Source organism: Nannospalax galili, unplaced genomic scaffold (genome assembly GCF_000622305.1).
Source record: "Nannospalax galili isolate Female #2095 unplaced genomic scaffold, S.galili_v1.0 scaffold84, whole genome shotgun sequence".
Taxonomy (NCBI): Eukaryota; Metazoa; Chordata; class Mammalia; order Rodentia; family Spalacidae; genus Nannospalax; species Nannospalax galili.
Genome location: NW_008352272.1, coordinates 134,531 through 157,473, shown reverse-complemented (window position 1 = coordinate 157,473; position 22,943 = coordinate 134,531). Strand labels below are relative to the sequence as shown.

General features: G+C 41.4%; 1 pseudogene; it reads left to right on the top strand.

Annotated features, from left to right (window-relative positions):
* Positions 1-22,943, top strand: part of LOC103746932 — a 78,332-nt pseudogene that overhangs the window by 209 nt on the left and 55,180 nt on the right.

The following is a 22,943-nucleotide window of genomic DNA, read 5'->3' as shown; positions in this document are numbered from 1 at the left end:
GTGGGGGCAGAGACCAGCCAGTCTAACCAAAACAGTGAACTCCAAGTTTAGAGCAAGATGTCCCCTTAAATAAGGGGGCGAGCTATAAAGTAAGACTTCTGACTTTGACTACACACACTCACACGTGGGTGTACGCCCCCCCCCCTCAAAACCATCATCACCACCAAAAAGAAAAGGAAAGTGGGAAAAAGAAAATATTTTCTCCATTTTGGCCTTTTGCCATTTTTTTTGTTCCTGTAATTTAGATGAGTTTCCACCAGGTGGTGATAGTGGGCTACATTTGTTGGCGTTGACTACTAACCGTCTCTATGCAACACTAATTCTCCAGTCTTAGCTAGGAATCCGGGTCCCAGGACTCACTCAGATTCCCATCAAGCAGGCAGGGCTGCCACCAGAGCCTCCCAACGGCCTTCATCGGCTCACTTCTCTTTTTTTCCGCCCTCAGTTCTCAGTTTTGAGCAGTTGAGGTTTCTCTCTCTCAAGGCCTCAAACTTCCTTGCTCAGCGGATCTTTGACACTCTACTATCTGTCTTTTTTGCTGTTTTTTTTTTTTTTTTCCAGAGAACACATGATCAAAGCTTCCAGGGAAAGGAAAACAGAAGCGTATGGAGAACACAGCATTTCCTCCCCATGACGTCAAAACTCTTCTCTTCAGCTGAGAAGAATCCCCTCTTCGTTTACCTTTCTCTTTCCCCTACTCAAACCACCCTTTCCAGCAGACTTGGCATTCACAGAAGAGATCATTTATGCATTGCGCATGTCGTTTCTTCAGGAGACGTCAAGTCCACATATTATGAATCTTTTAGGGGAATTTACTTAGGAATACATTTTTTTTTTTTTTTTTTTAAGAATTACAATTGCTTTAAGGGACATTTGTAGCCAAACCAAACACATATTTAGCGTAATTTCTCTATCAGGTAGGTTTCGCTTTGGCTGCAGGGGTCAGGGAACTAAAAGTCAAACTGATTTAAGAAGAGACTTTGGTCTACACCCACACGACCCTGAATGTGTCTGTTCTCTGATACTGGAAGCTGGTATTTGAATGGGAAAAGACAAGCTTCTCTCCCATGTAAAAGATGTCTGGAGGCCAACTGTTACGTCTAGAAGGCTGTCCACTGAAACCTGAAATTCAACAAAATGATTTCTTCTAGACAAATGTCTCCTCCAACCCTCTCCCCATCCTCCCATCCTCTCTCTCTCCTTTTTTGTGCTGGGGATGGAACCCAACACCTTGTACATGCTAGGCGGGTACTCTGCCACTGAGTTACATCCCTAGCCCCTCATATCTTTCTTAATGTCACCTGGATCAAAACCTGCTTCTCACTTTAAGAATGCTGTGAGGTAAAGTATACGGGGTTTTGTTTTTTAGATTGATCTTCAGCCGTGCTCACAACATCTGATGCATGCTTTGTGCTTCTGAGGGATTTATTTTTATTTTATGTGTATGAGTGTTTTGCCTACATATTAAATGCACCTGTGTCATTTAATGCCCACAGAAGCCAGAAGAGGACATTGGATCCCCTGGAACTGAAGTTATAGATAGTTGTTAGCTACCATGTGGGTGCTGGGAGCTGAACCTCGGTCCTCTGCAAGAGCAGCCAGTGCTCTTAACCACTGAGCCATCTCTCCAGCCCCCTTTGTACTTTTTAAGATTCCAAGAAAGTATCAGCAGGCTTTTGAGATAAATCATGTATTGGGAAATGGGTACTGGGAAAGTTGAGCTATGTAGGAAAATTGGAAAGGGAATAAATCCCATAGTTATCTGTGAGGCATTCCATTTATCCACTTCTCTGAACTAGAACTGGTTGTACTCCCTAGAGGTCCATACTAGGTCGAACTCATTAATTAGAGTACATTCTGAAGACCAACCTTTAACATGGGACCCTGCTAAAAGTGGTGATGGCATTTGGGTTCCCACAGTCTTTACTTCTGTGTCTCTGAGACTTCTGACTACTCTCCTGAGGGCATCCAAATGATGCCTGAGGACATCATTCATCCTGAGGGAACTGACTGACCAGATTCCAAGTTCTAGGAAAAATAGGTGGAGCTCAGGTGACTTCCTCCTATTATCCTCACCCTAGGGTAGGATGAGCTAATTTTATTACTAGAGGAAAGCATAATGCCTCCTTTGTAGAGTTCCTGCAAAGAAAAGCCTCTTATTTAGAAAAAACTGTGGGTATCATTACCCCTGAAGTAAATTTCCTACCTTGTTTAGGCTTTATAACTATTCATTAGAATCATGAGTTGCTGTCTCTTGATCAAATTCAGCCTGAATGCTGGGCATGATGGTACATACCTTTAATCCCAGCACTTGGGAGGCAGAGGCAAGTGGATCTCTCTGAAATTGAGGCCAGCCCAGTTTACATAGCAAATTCCAGGTCAGCTGGGACCTCAGGAAGACCATGTCTCAAAAACAAAAAATAAACAAATTCAGCCTGAGAGTGTTTTGTTTGGTGTAACTCAATTGAGTTAACATTTTGAAGTGGGAGATTTCACACAAAAGTTTAGATACCTCTAGATAGGTTGACTAGACCCCAGTGGATGAATTTGCACTGAGGGACCTCTGAGTACACTGAGGTGATACTTGCTTGGCTATGAAGGGTATGAGTGGAGAGGGGATATAAAGATGATTAAGAAGTTTTATATAAAAAGCACAAAATTTTGATAAAATATACATTTAAAAAGTTTAGGTATCTAGCTTTTTTTTTTTTTTCTAAAATAGCAAATAAACACATCTGGTAACAGTGGGACAACATTCAACAGGGCAGCAATTAGGTGGCCTACCGGTCAGTTCCCTGCTGTTGTGCTAAAGGCCCAAGAGAAGCCATTTAAAAGGAGGAAGGACTTGTTTTGGCTCATGGTTTCAGAGGTTTTAGCCCACTGTAGGATGGCTCTGTTGTTTGTGGGCTGTGATAAGGCAGAACATCATGGCAAAGGGCGTGGCAAAGCAAACCTGCTCATTGCTCACTGCATGACAGGCAGGAATCAGAGGCAGTGGGAACACTTGCTTGAGTGGATGTCTTTCTTGCCCCTTTCTCTCAAACAGGCCCCATATTGGATGGTGGCACCCACATTCAGGCCCATTAGTTCTGATAAAGACACACTGAGACATGCACTCTACTAATCTTCTAGCTGTCTTTCAGTACCATCAACTGACAATCAGAACTACCCAAGGCAGATAGGTGTAGTATCTGCTGTCTCCTTTACATAAGAATAGAGCCAGGCGTGGTGGCGCAAGCCTTTAATCCCAGCACTTGGGAGGCAGAGGCAGGCAGATCTCTGTGAGTTCAAGGCCAGCCTGGTCTACATAGTGAGTTCCAGGACAGCTGGGGCTACAGGGAGACTCTGTTTCAAAAAGACCAAAAAAAAAAAAAAAAAAAAAAGCGCTTTCCAGCTGGCCTCATTTACTCTTCCATTGTTATCTGGATCCTATGGACATTTGAGCTGTGTTCCTTTGCCCTCTGCTTAGCCTTTCACAACCTGTCCCTAGCTAATCCTTGGAATCCTGGTTATTCCACATATTTTGCCTGCATCTAGACTTTTGCCCATATTTTCCAACTCTTTAGATGGTGGATTTGCTCTGTCTCTGTGGATGAGATATTTCTATCTGATATCTCTGAGTTTGACTTTCAGTTCTTTCAGTGTTCTCGGGCCCACAGGGTCTTTCCACTTCAGGTCACCTTCAGTAGTAAAACCTTCTAACCCCATTTAGCTCCTCTGGACCTAACTCCTGGTATTGCTCTATTAGGTAGTGTCCATATTGGGAGGACCATGCCATCCAAAGGGGGGAAATTCAGACGTAGATCTGTTGAAGAAGAACACATGTAAATCTAGGACCCTTAAGTTGGTGCATGTCTCGGGTTCTGAGACATCAGGAATTCAGGAGGTTCTCCACAGTCCAGCTACAGGATTAACCTGCCTGGAAAACTCATCTTCGGTGCCATCCTTTGTTTCCATAAGTATTGGCCAGAGAGACCCAGGGGAGAAAGTAAGTGTGAAAAACAAGGATTTGGGTGATAAATTGGACTCCAGTGGCCACCGAGAAAGAAAAAAGGCTTTGTGGACTGTAAGACAGAAGCCTGTGTCCATGAAGGCCAGCTATCCCTCCCTGCCCAAACGGAAGTGAAGCTAGTTGCCAGCATTGTGAAACTGCCAAGTCTTCAAAGGATAACAGCACTATGGATCCTTCTCTGTTTTAAAGTGTCAGCTTTTCATAGAAAAATCACCCTATTTATGTCAGAAATAGACTGGCAGGAATCTTTGGTAACAAGGGTTTCAACCCTACACATTTTATAGTGTATGTTATAGCAGCTTCACAGTGCAACTAGTAAGACTGATTCATGTGCACTGAAAAAAACTTCATCTGCTGATAGTCAAATTGCCATTTTCCTTCTAGTATGTTCTCTATGTAAATATGTCTGTGTTCTGTTTATTTTATCAAGGAGGAATCAAACTGTAGGCTTGTATTTCCTTCTTATTCTGATATGTGTACATCTCTCCATGTATTAAATGCTTTCAAAAATAATAATTTTAAGGGTGACTTATTTCATCATCCAGATCTGATACACGTTTGTTCATGTTCTTGTAAAAAAAACTTAGATTACTTTTATTTTTCTCACTAGTGAAAGTAAGGTTGAGGTGAGACCCCTTTTGTTGAGTCTTGGACTCTCTGAATATTTCTTTAAATTCCAAGGAGAGAACTCAATAAATCACTACTGCTAAGATTTTTTTCAGTTTATTTGCTTGATTCCAGGTTGACAATTATATATGCAAATGAAAAATGTGGCCATATCCTTTCCAATAATTGCACCCTTTATTTATTATGTTTCTTGTCTTATTGCATTGGCCGGACATTTCACGGCAATGGTGAATAATTAGTCTCATCATGGTGGGCAAGCTTGTGTTTCAGTTTTAATGTAACAACTTCTGGGGTTTCACTGCTGTATTTCCTATGCTTATATTTTATTTAGGGATTTTGCATTTATGTTCAGAGTTGAAATTGGTCTATAGTTTTCTTTTTCTGTGTTTTTCTTTGTCAAGTTTTGTAATAGGGTTATGTGAGCTGTGTGAAATATAATAGGTTTCTCTTCTGTAGAGACATTTCCTGTGTCAGGAGGAGATAGCAATTTCCAACAGGCAAACATGCTAGATATTTGACAGGCCAGTTGGGCTGTTTTCTTTCAAAGATGCAGACAGAAGATACATAATTGAATTCCCACACTCAGCTCAAACTGGTTATCCTGTCAGGAAGCTGGCATGTGAAATGATGTGCAATTGCTTCAATTACAAGAATCGAAGCATTTAGACAATTCTCCCTCTTCTGTTTGAGATGCAGGCTCTTTCTCTGAGTTTGAAACTGTCAGGAGTCCAATTTAGTCACTTTCAGACTCCAGGAGTTTGCTGTGGGCCATTACTGGCCCTGTTGCTACGAAAGTGCTAATGTGTCATCTGCTATCCCCATATAGAGACCTTGATGGCCATTATATGCATTTTGTGTGGGGCCCTTTATGCAGTTTGTCTGGTATGTTTGTAGAAAAGATGCTCAGTAGTAAAAATTCAGGACCTATCTCTGATGACTCTCCAAGTTCCAGGTCAGCGTAGGTAGAGGTGGGCTCTTTTTTTTTTTTTGCCAAGTGACAATATTAGGACCATCACAGGGATGAGAATATGTCCAGTCTAACTTCATAATTTTCCAGGCACTGTGCATGCTTCTTCTAAAATATTTCCCCACTTTTCCTCCCATCTTTACCACCACACACCAGCTCTTACTTGGATAAAGCAAATAATGTGACAACTGGTCTATTCTTTCCCTGAATCTAGTTTATCCGTCCTCAGATCAGCCACAGTGATACGTCTAAAACATCAGTAAGCATCAGATTGTTGATATAACTTAATTTGGTAACTTTTTATACTTTTTAATTACTTTTTTATTATTTTTATTTTATGCGTATGAGTGTATTGCCTGCATGAATGTGAGTGCACCCAGGTCGTGTAATGCCATGGAGGTCAGAAGAGGGCTTCAGATTTCCCTGGAACTGGAGTTAAGGACAGTTCGTGGTTGCCATGTGGATTCTGGGAATCGAACCCAGGTCCTCTGCAAGATCAGTCAGTGCTCTTAACTGCTGAGCTATCTCTCCAGCCCATTACTTACATATTTTTCCTTTTCCATTTTTATGTGTATGTGTGTGGTGTGTACGTGTGTGTTCATACATGTTTGCATGTGTGTGGGCACCTGTGTGCATGCACACATGTGTATGTTTGTGCAGTGCTTGTGGAGGCCCAAGGTCAATGTCAGGAATCATCCCTGGCTGCTCCTTCACCTTATTCATCAATAGAGTCTCTCGATCAAACCCAGAACCCACCTATAGGGATAGTCTCGACCGCCAGCTTGGTCTGGGCACCCCTTGCCTTTGCGTTCCAACACTGGGATTACAGGTGGGCCTTCACAAGCCCACCTGGCACTTACGTGGGTGTTGGGGATCTGAGCTCAGGTCCTCATGCTTGTGTGGCAAGTGCTTTAACCACTGAGCCATTTCCGTTTGTTTGTAAACCTTAGTGATTCTCCAAGAGATTTCAGATAAAGTTGGAGTTCCTTGGCATGTCCTATAGAGCATGAACCCTTACCTCTGCTTTTCCTTCTACCCCAATTTTCTGCTGCCTTCCTTTTTTCCTTAGCTCAGCGGTGACTCCTTCTGCTTCCATGTACGACATTTCTCACTTGCACAAGCTTTTGTTACTGTCTGCTGAAAACTTCCTATCTGGTTAACGTCTACTCCGCATTCATACCTCAACCCAGGCATCGTTTTTCATGGATGTTTCCTGGGAACTCTGAGTTTTGTGGCTTATTTTTCTCTAGTATCACCTGTCTGATGGTACATATATCCTATACTCTACTTGGATGCTTCCCCAGATATGGAAAAGTCAGAGAACACAGCGATCATGTGCTCTGTTTCCCCAACATTTAGCACATTTCATGGCACACAGTAAGTGCTCAAAAAGTATCTGTGAAATTAATAATCTGCACATTTTAGGGAAGTCTGTTTTTAGCCATTAAAAAGTTGAATTTCTGACTGGGAATGTGACCCCTAAGTGAAAAGAAAATTGAATACAACTTTCACTTTCAAATCTGAGGGATAATTTTATAGATGTTTAATAAATAAGTGGGTTAAAAAGTAATAGGCTGCAGACTGCTTATCCTTGAATAGGACAGCTATATCAAACTTCTGCTTTCCAAGGCTCAGGAATCATTGTGGAAGAGGGGGTGGAAAGATTGTAAAAGTCAGAGAAGGTGAATGACCACAAGGAAACAGTTTTCCAGACAGCTGGGAAGCTGCTCATAAGAACTCACAGCAATGGTGACAGAATGCACAAGTCCCACATAAATTCAAACCAGACAAAATGCCAGCATAGATACGGGGAAGTAGGTGAGAAACCCCAACCCAACCTGAGAAAGTATTGGCTGCTAGGAGGGTGAGAGTCAGTCTTGTTTAATGGTGAGACTCTTGGTAGGTTGCACAGGCTCCAGTGGATCAGTGGATGAAGTCATACTGAAGGGCATTTGGGAACATAATTTGACTCTATAGGCACATATATTATTACATAATATATGTTTTGTATAATATAGAATACATGAAATTTGGTGGGGAATAGTAAGGGTGTGGCAAATAGAGGAGGGGATCTAAATATAATCAAAACATATTGTATGGGAGTCACAAAAATTCAACTAAAAAGCTATTTTAAAAGTGGTGTATATTGCATCCAACGCCTCGAATAGTGCAATAGAAATTTGAAATCAAAAGCCTGGGTTGAATCCTCAAATGAGAGAGGGAGAGAAAGAGAGAGAGAGGGAGAGAGAGAGAGAGAGAGAGAGAGAGAGGGAGAGATGGAGAGTGGGAGGGAGGGAGAGAGAGAGAGGGAAGGACACTAATCTGGGAGGGGGGGAGAGAGGGGGGCCTGTATAGAGAGAGAGAGAGAGAGAGAGAGAGAGAGAGAGAGAGAGAGAGAGCGAGCTGATGAGGTAGGATTTCATTACTTAGCACAGACAGGCTGGACTTGGAGTTCAAAATTCCCCTGCTTCAGCCTCCTGGGTACTAGGATTCCAAGTATGTGCCTCACTCCTAGCTTCGTACAGATGGTATCTGGACACGTGTCAGTACCCATCACCATTTCAATGTCATCATTCAAAAGACAGGCCCATGATCCCAGTTCACCTTATAGGGTTAATCATAACACGTAGAGTGTTAAACATGATACAAAGTTAAGTGTTAGTATTTTAAGACAGTGTGATATACGAATTACAGTTCCTCTTTGCTGAGCACTTGCTGCATGTAGGGACTTTACAGCCAACACTTTTTTATCTTCTGGTCATCTGGTTAAAGTATGCCTTGCTTTTACTTATGTGGTCATGGAGCCTCAGAGAGGTCAAGCAGCTCATCCAGGTATCACACAGCTGATCAATGGCTGCACCAAGCTTCAACTCCAACTGGAATTGTGGGAAAGTGGCTGGAGTTGGTCACAGGGTGCTCATGCTTCTTTGGTTTACTGGTTGTATTAGTCAGAGACCTATCTCTTAGACTCCCAAGCTCCGACTTCCCAGTCTGTCAAAAGGGGGCAACTCATAGAGTTGTTGTGGGGGTTATAAATAGCTTTGCGGTTTGTGGGACTGTACACATTAGCTGTCTGCTTTGCTGTTTATTATTTTTTTCCAGAGCTCAACAGAATGAATGGTTGTCTCAGTGCTAACTGTTGTCTCAGTGCTTGCTGTTTTTTATACTGGAGATTCTGGATCATAGTATATGATCCAGAACTTGGACCATGGTAGACTCAAGATCAAGTGTTAGTTCTTGCATTTGTGGCTTGAGGGAATTATTTAACCCCTTTAAACTTCTGTTTCTTTACTCCTTACATGGGTCTTATGTCTTAGGATTGTTTGCGATGACATGATATGACAAAACATGGGCATCCTTTATTAGCTCTTGGTCCATCACAGAAGCTTAGCAAATGGCACCAAAGGCAATGCCCAAATAAGAAGTGATAATAGCACGTTATACATCAAGCACATCCCAAAGCACTTTCATGTGAACTAAACCGATATTACTCTCAAACTGGCCCTTGACATTGATATTATTATCTTCTCTTTTTATAAACGAAGTCATCATTGCCCAGATAATTTCAGTAATTTCTAAAGGGTCACCCCACCGGGATCCATCCTTATCTGAGATTTTCTGCTTTGAGAGCAATGCTTCATCCATCTTGGCCTGGTGACAGTGAGTTGGGGAGAGTTAGAGGCTCCAGGGGAAGATAGCAGGATAAGAAAAATTCACTTGCAGATTCTAAGGAATAACACAGAGGTCAGAGCCTCCCCATCAGAGGGCAGGCTGGGGAGTACGAGTTTCTTAAGAATGCTGAGAAAGTTACTGAGGCGACAAAGCTGTGAGGACAATGGTCCTATTAAATGACCTTTCCTCTTCTCTCACCTTCCTGTGCTATGACCCAGAGTCAGTCTGATGGCTAGGATCATTTTGTGGGGGTCCACATGACATTTTGAAGATACATATCTACATCAACCCTGCATCATAAACCCCATAACTGGGCAAGGTCATATTAGTGGGGGATGAATTTCAAGAATGGCTAAAAGACCATTTGTACATTTTTCAAAAACATTGAGTCCAGTTTTACATACAGATTTTCTAAAGGAGTTTTAGAATGCTAATCCTTGGAGAGGTCTGATATTTCCTTAATATTGCATGTCTTAAATATCAACCATCAACAAGATTGAGGTCTTTTTTATATGATCCTTAGAGAGAGTATATTATTTCATCAAGATATGCCCACTACTCAGAGGCAGAGCCACTATTTAATTTCTATCAGCAAATTTTGCAGGTGGAAACAAAATGCTGGACACTCTAAATCCATTTGTGATGCTTGAGAGAGGGTGGGCAAAGCCTGGTTGAAGCCCTAACTCTCTACTTACTGACTGAGTCTTTGGGTAATTGAATTAGTCCTCCAAGGCCTCCTCGGTGAAATGATTGTACCAATTTCCAAGGCCCATTTCAAGTGTTAAAAGGGAAAATATATTTCATACTGACCTTGACTTAGAATCCCACCACCTGAGCTTTTAAATGAAAAGGATTCGGCTAGGAACCCCAGTGTACCTGGCTTCAGAGCTCTTAATCACTATTCGCATGAGCCTTGGCAGAGTCGTGAGGGTGTGTGCACAGGATGGGCTGGAGAGAGGGTTATAAAGCATGTGCCTTTCAAATGTAACAGCAGCAGATATTTAGGAGCTTCTGCTAATGCCAAGCCATGTTTGAAATGCTTTATATGTGGGGACTTATCTCACCTTCACAACAGCCCCAGTGGGAATGAAAGGGCTTATTTTTAACGCTGTGTTACAGGTGAGCAAATTAGAAGCATGAAAGTGCTGGATAATTTGCCTCATGTCTTGCATAGAGTAAAGTAGAGTCAAGCATGGTAGCTAGGGTCCTACTATCTGGACCGCTGCACTAGCTTGTATCTCTAGCATTCATGGGAGTTTCTTGTCCTCAGTGCTATTGACATCTTGAACCAGGTAATTCTTCATTGTAAGGGGAGCTGTCCTGGGAGTCACAGGTTGTTTAAAAGCATTATGTGGCAGTACCGTCATTCCATGTCAGCTGTGAAAACCCAAAATGTCTCCAGGTTTTGCAACAGGAAGGAGGCACAGTGATATGAAGCCTGGCTCAACTGTTTGCTACCCGTGTGACCTCAGACACATTATTTATCCTTATCTGTGGCTCAACTGCCTCATATAAAAGAAAAAACATTTTAGTTGCGAAGACCAGGGCTTTCAAATAAAATGATGCATGGGAGGTTCCTGAGTGTGGTCTGTGCTCGTTAACAGCGGCTGCATGCTGCTATCATGCATTATTACATCACAAGGACACTTTCCACTTCGTGCTTCCACACTGTTTCAGTGAGTCCATGAGACAAATGGGGATTATGCCCTCCTTTTCGGATCATGATAAGGATGAACCCTAGCATGGAGAAATGTGGCAATCAGCTAGATAAATCCCATGTAATTTAAATCATTCCTCTCTAGCTGTTTACTTCTGCAACGTGGAATGGAAATCCTCTTTCATTTATGGAAATTGGAGCAGTCTTCTCACTCCTCCATAACCACAACAATAGAGAACTTTTATTGGGTCTTTGCAATAGGTCAGAAACTGCTTAACTTTTTTTTTCATTCATATATTACTTGTTCTTTACAAAAATCCCCTAATTATCCTGGTAGTGGGTTGATTTTAGGAATGGTCCAAATCTGAGTATGTCTTATGCTCTTTGTCACTCCCTCTGCACTCATTCCTTTTGGTGGGTGCCCTCCCACACTGATTCTGGGCTTGGTCCTGTGACCATTTTGCCAATGCAAAACTAAGAGACATGATGTGAGCAGGCTTGGAAGGTGCTTATGTGCTGGGATTTGGCTTCCTCCTGCTTTTGGAAGCCAGAGCTGCTATGAGGACAAGCCCAGACTGTCCTGCTGGATAAAGACAGCCCTTGCTTTTGGCTATCCAGTGCTCAAAACTAGTGGCTGACTCCAGCTGCATGAGAGAGAAGCCTTCTAAGACCAGAAGAGCTGCCCAGACGATCCCAGCCTCAATGGCCAGCCTAGAATCCTGATGTAATAAGCAGTGGCTGCTTTCTGCTCCTGTATTGGGGCAGACTTTATTGAGGGTAAAGCAAAGGCTAACAGAAATGATTTCTTTTACATATGAGGACTCATTGGGTCTAAGAGTCTAAAAAAGTTTCTTTTTCAGCAAATAACACAGTTGGGAAATGAGCTGGTTGATTCTGGAATCAGTGCTCCAGCATCCACTTGGGGACTATATTTGGGAGAAAGAAGGACAGAACATGAACCAAGTAAGGAGATTCCAGTAGGCTGGGGTAATTTTGGGTAGGAGGGGAGGGAGCTTTGGGGAGGGAATGCTCAGCTCCATTCTCTGCCTCTTCCACTCTTCCCTAAATGATCAGAAGGATGCTCCTTATAATGGGGCTGTCCTCATAGAGAGCAGGATGCGTGTCTGGAGTCACTGAGGTTTTTAGGCAGGCAAAGGATGGTAGAAGATCTTAGTCTCAGCCTAAGAAGTAGCTAGGGAAGCTCCACAGAATTCCCTGGTAGAACTTCAGTGTCAAAGCTGTTTCCTAGGACAGTTCTTAGTCTCCACATTTCCCAATATGTTAGCTATTCTGAACTCATTTCCTAAACAACAGTCTCTTTCACCTCCAGTTCTTGGGTACTCTAGGAGATGGAACGTTTGCCCCTAGTTCTGGTATTTCCGTGTCCCCCCACCTTCAGAGAAAAGTATACACTGATTATATTAATTAGGATCCTTAGTGTGAGCGGGTGGCTGGCACCAGTGAGTGTAGTTACTTTAAAACAGAGGCATGAGCTGGAGTTCTTTATTCTGTCTTTTAGTGGGAATCTGGGGTCTGCACTCAGGAGGGAGGTTATCCATCTGTTTCTGTCTTCTTTCTCCTACCTTTCCATTTGATTTTATTCATAAGTTCTCAGATATTAGGTGGCACTCATTTTCTTTCTTATTTGTTAAAGCTGGGATGAAGACTGAGATTACAAACTTCATACAAGATGGACCTAGTGTTGCACAACTGCAACCCAATTTCTTGGTTGATTGAGACAGGAATATCACGAGTTTGAGACTAGCCTGGGCTATATAGTGAGATTCAGATTAGCCTGGGCTGTGTAGTAAGACTGTCCCAAAACAAAAAACAAAACAACAAAAAACACAACAATAGCACAACACAAAAACAAACACCACCAAAACCAAGAACTTCTTGAAAGGTGAAGAAGTCAGCATCCCTGTTGGGTCCCAGCCCAGGAAGATAGGTTCATTCTTTGTTTCTAGCAGGACTTTAATTTTAGCTCAATGTGTTGCATAATGACGTAATTTTTGTGAGCTTCATTCTCTTCCAGACTGTGAAGTTTGCTGAGACTTTAAAATGATGCCATTTTGCTTTTATATTTTTATTATCCATCCTGGAGTATAGATCGTGTAACACATAGGTATACAGTATTCCTTCCATGAAGAGGCCCATGTTCAAATCTAGACTCAACTTCCTGGTTGCATGATACTGGGTGGGTAAAGTTTCTGAGATTTTCTCAAAAAGAAACTGAAGATAGTCATGGTGATTTGACAGGTGTGTGTGTGTGTGTGTGTGTGTGTGTGTGTGTGTGTGTGAGAGAGAGAGAGAGAGAGAGAGAGAGAGAGAGAGAGAGAAGTGAAATCAAATGTGGGACACTGTAAACACTGAGAGGACATTATTTTTCCTTTTACTTGCCAGCTTATCTACAGATGGAGGATGAAGGCTGGGCTACACAGAATGCACCAGCTCAGAGGGCTGCTGCTTCTGCAATTATATCTCAGGCATGCCCTCATTTGCATGCATCTGTCCTCCCAATAAAATCCCAGAGCCCGGCTTTTGCTTTTTGTTATATTGAGCACCCTCTTTCCCCAGGTGCCATCTCTTCGATTAATGGCTGTAGAATCAGTAGGGCTAGGGCAGGTCTGTTTCTCTTGGTTTCTTTTTTCACTTTGTAATCTTAGCTGTCATCTGTGTGGCTCTGAAGACTATTAAGCATTCCACAAGGAAAGCAGTCTCTTTAAAAACAGTTCTAAAGCAACCATGATTGAGGAAAGCCACTTACCACGGCATCACCCTCCTGCCCCCTTGTCTGCAATTCAGCCAAGAGTCACCCATGACCTTGGCAAAGAGGAGGCAGCTTGCCTTGATCCAAGCTCAATTATCAGGAGATAACCTCTGAAAGTTGGTTAAATAGGGTTTCTTGTTCCTATTTCTTTCTTTCTTTCTGTTCTTTTTATAGCAGCTTAGCAGACAAAAGATTTGCTAGAGACAGCAAGGACAAATATGTACAATGACAGAGGAAAGTTTTCAGTTTTTCTGGAGCGAGATTGTGCATCAGCCCATAGTTGTACACATCCTGCCCCCTCACAAAGAACTTCAAAAGCCTCACTCCAGAAAGTTGCTCAAAGACCGCGTGGCCTGTTGGTTAGTACATAACACAGCACTCGCTTTTATTCTTATAAATATTTTAACTTTGGATTCCCCTTTTCAAAGCCAAACTTTTCTCACTTTGTTACTAGAATTGCATCTTCTCTCCAGCATCCAAGTAATCTTACCTTCTGCCTAAGGCTTGCATTAGGGGACACTGTGTCTCCCTCCTTCTGTCTTTCCCAGTCTCTTTCAATTGGACAGCTCACAGTGAGCTTCTAGAAAATTCCTGTTTTGCTTTATGTTTTTATTTCTCCCACCCTTTAAGGCTCGGTTCTTAAGTTCTCTTATGGAGCAATATTTTATTTTCTTCTCACTGTTTACACTTTCTTAGTAACTCAGCAGATAGCAATTTTTTTTCTCAGCCTCTGTGCAAAGATATATATGTGTACGCAGAGATACACAGACACACATACGTACAGATGTAGATATGTACATGCATCTACATAGATCTAGAGCATACAGAAATGACTATGCATATATTTTACAGATACAGATGATTATACATGTACAAACACACTTTTGCAAGGAAACAGAGAAGAAAATCAAATAGATACTTACCCAAGACTTTGAGTGAAGGGGGTCATGGAAAGCCTTTCTCTCATATTAACATTTTGGTAACATTTTGTATTGTTCTATCAGTAAGTGAAAGGAATTAGCCATCTGTATATGTAAGAGAAAGATACTCTTACATAGGATAGATATTCTATAAAAATCATAGAAGCTTGTAAAAACCTAGCCTGAAATATTGGGAGAAGAACTGAAATGTGGTGTAGTGAAGACTAGGAGTTGTCAGAGGAAATCATGGTGAATGAGGTAGGAAAGACATCAGGGTTCATTTCAGAAGAACCTTTGCATATTGGACTAAAGTCAGTTAAGTCCTTAACTACATGAAGACCTGAGTTTGGATCCCAAATACCCACATAAAAGCTGGGCAATGTGGTGTACACCTGTAACCCTAGTGCTGGGGGCTCAGAGACAGGAGGATCTCTGGGATCCCTTCTCTAAAAATTATGCATGTACACACACATGCACACACATACACACACACACACACAGGTATGAAAATAATTGAACTTGAATTTTCTCTCAGACTAAAGAATTGAACTTCTCCCTATAGGTAATGTAGGACTGCTGGAGATTTTGAGTAAATGAGTAACTTGTTCAAATCTGTACTTTTTAAAAAATATTTTATTATTTTTATTTTATGTGTATGCATGTATCTGTGTGTAGGTAAGTGCACCTGTGTTGTACAATGCCTGCAGAGAACAGAAGAGACTATTGGACCCCCTGGAACTGGAGTTGACAGTTGTTAGCTGCCTTATGGGTGCTGGGATTCGAACTCACGTCTTCTGCAAGAACAACCAGTGTTCTTAACCGCTGAGTCAGCTCTCCAGCCCCTCAAATCTGTGCTTTAAGAAATAAGAAATAATCATGATAATGAAAAATAAACTACTTTAGTAAGAAATCAAGGCAAGATATTCTGTGCCCTTTCACCTTGCCCAATCCTGAATAAAATGTCCACGTTCTTGAAAAGTAGCCAATAAAAAGATCAGTCAACCAATTTCCCAGAAACTTAAAAATGAAATGCAGACTAAACTTCACATGAAAATGTGAGCAAGGCACATTCAGGAATGAGGGCTGGAACAGACATGTGATGTGAGTGAGTGCCTGGACTCTAGGCCTTCATTCAATCAGGAAAAGTTTGGGCTGACACTCTGACTTGGTAGGGTCTTAGTGGGCTTGAAAATCTAAGGTCTTGTGGACATGCTGTTGTTTACATGTCACTTAGTCTAATAATGGGTCAATTAAGCCATGATGATTATCAACTGGGGAAAATGTTTTTTTTTTTTTTTTATCTCTTTGCTTTCCCAAATGTTATTTTGAACTCCAGTAAATGTTTTTCAAATCAAGATTGTGCCTCATCAGACAGTATTTAGCTTTTTTTTTAAGGTGAAGTCTTCAGTTCTCTCAAGAGAAGGTCACTGGTCTTTCTTTCTTAAACCCACAGCACTATAGGCATGTATGTTACAGAGCTTAGCATAATGTATTGTGATTCTGTCTGAGAAGTGGTACGATCCTGGATGTCTTTTATTGCTGTGCAAATCCCAATTAGTTACCTAACAGCTTTTGTCTTCGTTTCTTTCTCTGTAAAATTGGAATGATGCTCCACCTAGAATAGCGTTGCTATGAGGAGAAAATTAGATAAGATGAAAGAGCGCTTACAGCAGAAACAGGTACATAGTAAGCACTCACAAAAGTTGTCGTTCTTTTTCCAATGATCTGATTCCTCTGTTTCCTGTCCTTACGATGCCATGGATTACTTGAAAACAATGATATGATTTGAATGGCACATGAGAGAAATACACGAGAATTCTTGTATTTGAGATGATCAAGATGAAGGGTTTAACCCACCTTGAGACCTTTCTGGCTATGATAATGGCTCAGGAGATTAAGCTTCCAGCTGACTTGTAACCCATGAGGGGGAAGCTCTGACCTGCCAGACTATGTTACTCAAACTTGGAGAGGACTGTGCCTCTTTGTATCTTGTGTGAACAGCACAATCACAATTATTGGCCAAAGTGTATTTACTTTGTAAGTGTATCAGTGAACAGATGAATGAACGGAAGGCAGGAAGACCTTACTTTTTCTCTGTACATTTCAGGGGGTGTGTTCTTTTAGTGGGAAAACCATTTACTTGCTCTATCTGTTTCTATTTTTCCATCCAAATAATGCATCCTAGAATTTCCCACGTTACTAAAAATTCTGTCAAATCACTTTTGGGGCACAAACAAAAAATTGCACTTGAAAGACGAATTGTCACAAAGTATTTGGGAGGGTAGGCAGACACCAGGAAATGGTTGGTCATTTGTGGGGGTCAGTAGTACCTACAGGACAAAAATATCAATTGCTTCGTGTGGTGGTTTGAATCAGAAACGTCCCATGTAGGTTTGTGTATTGAACACTTGGTCCCTAGTTGGTGGTGCTGTTTGGGAAGATTGTGAGACTTTTAGGAGACGGAGTCTTGCTTGAGGAAGTGTATCACTGAGGACGGCCTTTGAGGGTTTATAGCCTCATCCCAGTTCTTTTTCTCTGCCTCCTGTGTGCAGATGAAATGTGACCTCTAAGCTTCCTCCTGTTGTGCTTCCCCTTGCCACTCCATGATGGACTCTATCCCTCTGGAACTGTAAGCCAAAATAAACCCCTTCTTCCTGAAGTTGCTTTTGGTCATGATGCTTTATTACAGCAATAGAAAACAAATGAATTCACTTGATAAGTAGCTTATTGGTGGGATCAACTTTAAAATGAGAGAGGAATCCTTCTATTCAGCTATTGCAAGCAATAGGTCAAGACATTCTTTTTCATTTGAGACATGATTTCACTGTGTAGCCTGGTTGACTTAGAGCTTGCTCTGTTGATCAAGCTGACCTTAATCTCACAGCAATCTGCCTGCCTCTGCCCCCCAAGGGCTGGAAGTCAAGGTGTGCACCACCAGACTGGGCAAGACATTATTTTTTTGAGACAGGGTCTTCCTGTAGCCCCAGCTGTCTTGGAACTCACTATGTAGACCAAGCTGACCTTGAACTCACAGAGATCCACCTGCCTCTGTCTCCCAAGTGCTGGGATTAAAGGTGTGCATGACCACACCCAGCAAGACATTCTTTTTTAAAAATGTATTTTATTTATTATTTTTATTTTATGTGTATGGATGTATTGCTGCATGTATGTGAGTGCACCCATGTCATGCAATGCTGCAGGGGTCAGAAGAAGGCATTGGATTTCCCCGGAACTGGAGTTAAGGACGGTTCATAGCCACCATGTTGTGCTGGGAATCAAACCCAGGTCCTCTGCAAGAGCAATCAGTCCTCTTAACCACCGAGCCATCTCTCCAGCCCTCCAGCAAGACATTCTTGAATAACATTTTGTTATGGTCGGTATTCCTAAATGTGAGAATGAAGTTGCAAGTTATAGTCTAGATGAGCAACCCAACCCTTTTCACTGGAACACCTTTCTTAGGGCTGTTTATTCTAAGGACTACAATTACACAATTACAGAGAACTCATGTGATTTCTTTCTTGTTTTAGTGGAGAATTAGAAAATTTATAGCAAAATAGAAAGTTACCAAGAAAAACAATGACATTATCTCCTTCAGCATATCCAACAAATCGGTGCCTGGTCATGTCCAATTCCCACTTCACTATTGGTCAATGGAGTCAAAAAGGAAGCCCAACTCTCAGGATCACTGATGTAAAGGATGGAGCTTACAGGACTCTTATGGAATACAGAAGTGATTCCTGCTTCTTCAATACACAAAAAGTTGAATACATTCATCCGCTGTGAAAAGACAAAAACTAATTTATGAGCATAAACAAATATTTAGAAGGTAGTTTGACAAAATGACCATTTAATAGAACAACAGTTCTCCCCTAGGGACTGTGATCCATGTCTCTAGTCATGGGCTTTTGACCAGGTTTTCAGTACCAGGCATGAAATCCCTCCTGTGGAGCAGGCCTCATGCCCAATCAGAAAGTGGCTGATTACCACCATTGCTGTTATGCTGCAGTTACAGCAGAGGGCATATCTTACCAGGTTGGTTGGTACTGCAGCATGCAGGGTCCAGTGCTGGGTGAGGCCATTGATGTCTTTTCTCCTCCAGCAGTCAGTCCAGCACTACGTAAGCTAGGCACTAGGGAGAGAGTATCCTGGTTAGTTAAGGTAAAAATAACACACTTTTAAAACTATTTAAACCTTACATGAAAATTACAAAAGTTTAAAAGTACATGCACATCCTTTATTTAGGTTCATCTATTGTTTCATGACATTTGCTTCAATGTTTGTGATCTTTCTATCAATCGTCTATCAATCTGTTATCTGTCTGTGGTCTATTATCTATCAGCTGTCTGTCTATCATCTATCATCTATCATCTATCTATCTTTCTTTTTCTTTCTTTTCTTTCTTTCTTTCTTTCTTTCTTTCTTTCTTTCTTTCTTTCTTCTCTCTCTCTCTCATCTATCTATCATCTATTATCATTCATCTCTGTGTTCTCTGTCTCTTATATAATCTGTTAGCATTTGAATCTGAAATTTCTCCCTCAGACTCCCTCACACTTGGTCCCCAGCTGGTTGTACTGTTTTGAGAGGTTATGGAACATTTGGAATGTGAAGGCTAGGTGACGGATGTTGGTCACTAGTGCTGGACCTTTAAAGGTTATACTCCTTTCTAGTTCTGGTCTATAGTCCTTGCTTCTTGATCCACCAAAATGTGAGGAGCTGCTGCCTCCAGTTCCTTCTCGGGATGGAGACACCCAGCTTGTCAGTTGTCACCTGTCCCTCGTCTTCTCTAATGCTTCATCTCAGTCTGAGAATGTGCTTAATCTGCTGCCATATTGGCAGAAACAGTTTTCTTTATTCTTTTTAGCAGCCTATATTTTCTATGTTTTTTATTTTATCAGCTTCAAAGAGTAGCCTAGGCCTCCTGCAGCAGTTCTCACAACTGAGGACCTGCTGAATGCCCTGAAAACGCTACAGAGACCTTCTTGTTAAGATAATCATCGGGCTCAATGGAGCGAAAGCTAATGGACTCTTACCTAGATATAAAGACTGTGAGTCCACACATATGGCCAACATGATGAGTCACCTCAGAGGATTAGTTGTCAAATTCTCTCCACTGCTGGAACATCTCATGCCTTCTTTCTCCTCTGTTCTCACTGTCCTGGGTGGGACTCTGCCCATTCCTTGTCGAGATTACCATAAAAGCCTCTTACTGGGCCATGTGATTTCTTTCTCACTGTCATTCAGGGTGCTCTAGAATTAAAATCTGATCAAATGTCATTTTCCTTCTCCTAAGTGTGTGCTAAGGTAGGTTACTCTACTACCGTTCACCTTTCCTGCCTCCTCATCATTTTCACAGAATACGCATTCATTCCTATACATACCTTTTTTACTGTTCTGTCTTACAAAATTCTATACTTTGTGATGAGATATCATTATATATAATATATAATATATATTCTCAGCACCACACTTCTTCCTCTAATAGCAACTGATCAATAAGTTTGTGGCTGAACAAATCATAGAATCAATGAATTTTCTTTTCTCACTGTGTGTATTTGTCTTATGCCATTTTATACTCCAAGCTTTCAAAGATAATATAGATTTTGTGTCAAAATTGAAGAATACAGACAGGCCGTTGTATCGATCCTCTTTTTACAGATGGGGAAACTGAGGCCAGAAGCACAAGCAGATTTCTCCTATGGTTGTATAACCTGGTAGAGCTAGTCTGAAACACCTGTTTCTTGACATCCGGGTCAAGAAACAGGTCTGCATCAGGTCTGCCTAGAGTTCTGTTTAGTAGGTCCATCAAATATTGGCTCAGTTGAGTGAAGTTACTTAAATGCAGCTCACTATAAATTGCTTCCCACTCTGCTCTCATGGGGGAATAGCAGTGTTGCTAGTTAATCCAATAATAATTCCCAGACAACCAAGTTCATTAACTTAAGCTCTGGCCTCATTTTCAGAAGCAGAAAGTGACCTGGAAGCTGGAGCCAATCTTTCTGGCCAGTAACTTGCAAGGCCTTTGTAACCTCCATCCCTTGGGAGCTGGGGAGGGTCAGTCAGTTCTTTGCAACCAGCCTTCTTGCACCAAGTTTCCTGCCACCCTCAGCAGCTTCTGCCCCTGAGTTCTTCTCAGCCAGCTTCTTTCCAGTCGCATGACAGTTGGAAGCTCAAGCTCTGCATATTTCAGTCTTTTTACCACGAACAAATGGCAGAACCCTCAGTCAAAGGTTCTGTCTAAAAGACAAACATCAATTTGGATGCAACAATTACTTACAGTTCAATAAGTAGTCATTATTTTATAAAGACAAAAATTTAAAAGCACATATCTCAGAGCATAATGACATTGTATACAGTGTGTGTCTTCTGCCTTCCCATTCTGACTAGGAACTAAGACGTGCACTGGCTTCTCCAAACCAAACGGTATTTGTGTCCATCAGCCAAAACAAAAATCCAAAACTATGTGCCTTCCTTTTCCACTTCTGATTCTCATGTAGTCAGAAGCCACGGACTGAGTATTTGGTATTGTTGGTATTAGCGCTCTGTATATTTGTATTTGATCTGTATGTGATTAGATTAACTCAAAGAGGAAAACTCCATGTGGAATATGGTGAAGGACATTTGTCTTATATCCTTTGTTGGTTCTGTTTAGAATCCCTGTTAAAGAGACCTTTCTTCTTTTAGAGTTGATGTTTCTGAAATTGACCAAGAAGAGCATGTCCTTTGGGTTCTAAGTTGGTTTGCCTTTGTAGCTACATTTTTGGAATCAGTAATTGACAGTGGACTGTAATTCCTTCTCTTTACTTGTCTCCCTCATACTGCTAAGTATACAGGCAAGTCAGATTGATCAGCGTACATGTTTATGTGTGAAAAATCACACATAATTTCATTAAAATGTACAATTAATACATGATAATAATTATAGAAAGAAACGTGTGTGCATTGGTTTTGGCTGCATGGAGTTCAGGGATAATTTTTTAAAAACTTTATTCTTTGAGAATTTCATATATTTATACAGTATAATTTGATTATAACCACTACTTACTTACCCCACTTACTCTTCTTGGACCTCTTCTCCTTCATTCCCCTCCAAAGTTCATGTCATCTTATTTTTAAAAAATAACTCATGGAATCTAACTGGCGCTGCCCATAGAGTGCATGGGTGTAGGACTATGGCATGGGCAACCTACCAGGGACCACACTCTTGAAGAAAACTGACTGTTCTCTCCAGGCATGAATCAACTGCCAATAGCTCCTTAGCTAGGACCTCCTCATCACCTCCCCAATCCATGCCAGAATGTTGACTAGCTTGATATGGTACAGGTCTTGTGCAGACAGTCACAGCTGTTGTGAGTTCATGAGTGCAGTGGTCCTGTCATGGCCAGAAGACACTGTTTTGCAACAGTCCTCTTGGTCCTCTGGCTCTTACAGTCTTTCCACCCCCTCTTCCACTACATGCCCTGCGCCTTGGTGGGAGGGATTGTGATCCAGATGTCCCAGGTCTGAACACTCCACAGTCTCTTATTCTTTGAACTTTGACTAATTATGAATGTCTAAACCTCCAACCACTACAAAAATTAAGCTTCTCTGATGAGGACTGAGAACAGGTATAATCTATGGGTATAGAGATAAATATTTAGAAGTTTGATACTGTGTCCATTTAGAAAAATAGCAGTAGGAAGTTTTCCCTAATGGCCTCCCTAGCCACTGGTTCTTGGCCAGGCTTATAGTACGAGGCATAAGTTGCCTCCTATGGAGTGGGCCTTAAATCCAATCAGAAAACTGTTGGCTACTCCCATGACTTTAATGCCTCAATTGTACCAATAGGCATATCTTGCCAGGCTGGTCATTATTGTAGCTTGTAGCATTCTTCATAGTTGGGTAAAACTATTGATGGCTTTTCTCTCCCAACAGTCTTTATAGCTGTGAAAATTAGCCAGCAGGGAAGAATCTTCTTGGTCAGTGCCAACTTGATATCTCTAGATCTTGTTATCAAAGTATATGGTGTTTGATCATGAAGTACTGGTGTATAACCAAGAGCTTGTATTGTTTTAGGGGAGGGTCTCTGAACCCCCCCTGCAACCAAGAGGTCAAAGGGAGATAGTCCACATCTGGAACTAGGCTTTTTGTTTGATAATCTATGGCTTCTGGGAGGAGCATTATCCCTCTGTATAGGATTAATTCCAATTGAATCTATCATCTATTTATCTATCTATCTATCTTTCTATCTTTCTATCTTTCTATCTTTCTATCTACCTACCTATCATCTATCTATCATCTATCTATCTATCTATCTATCTATCTATCTATCTATCTATCTA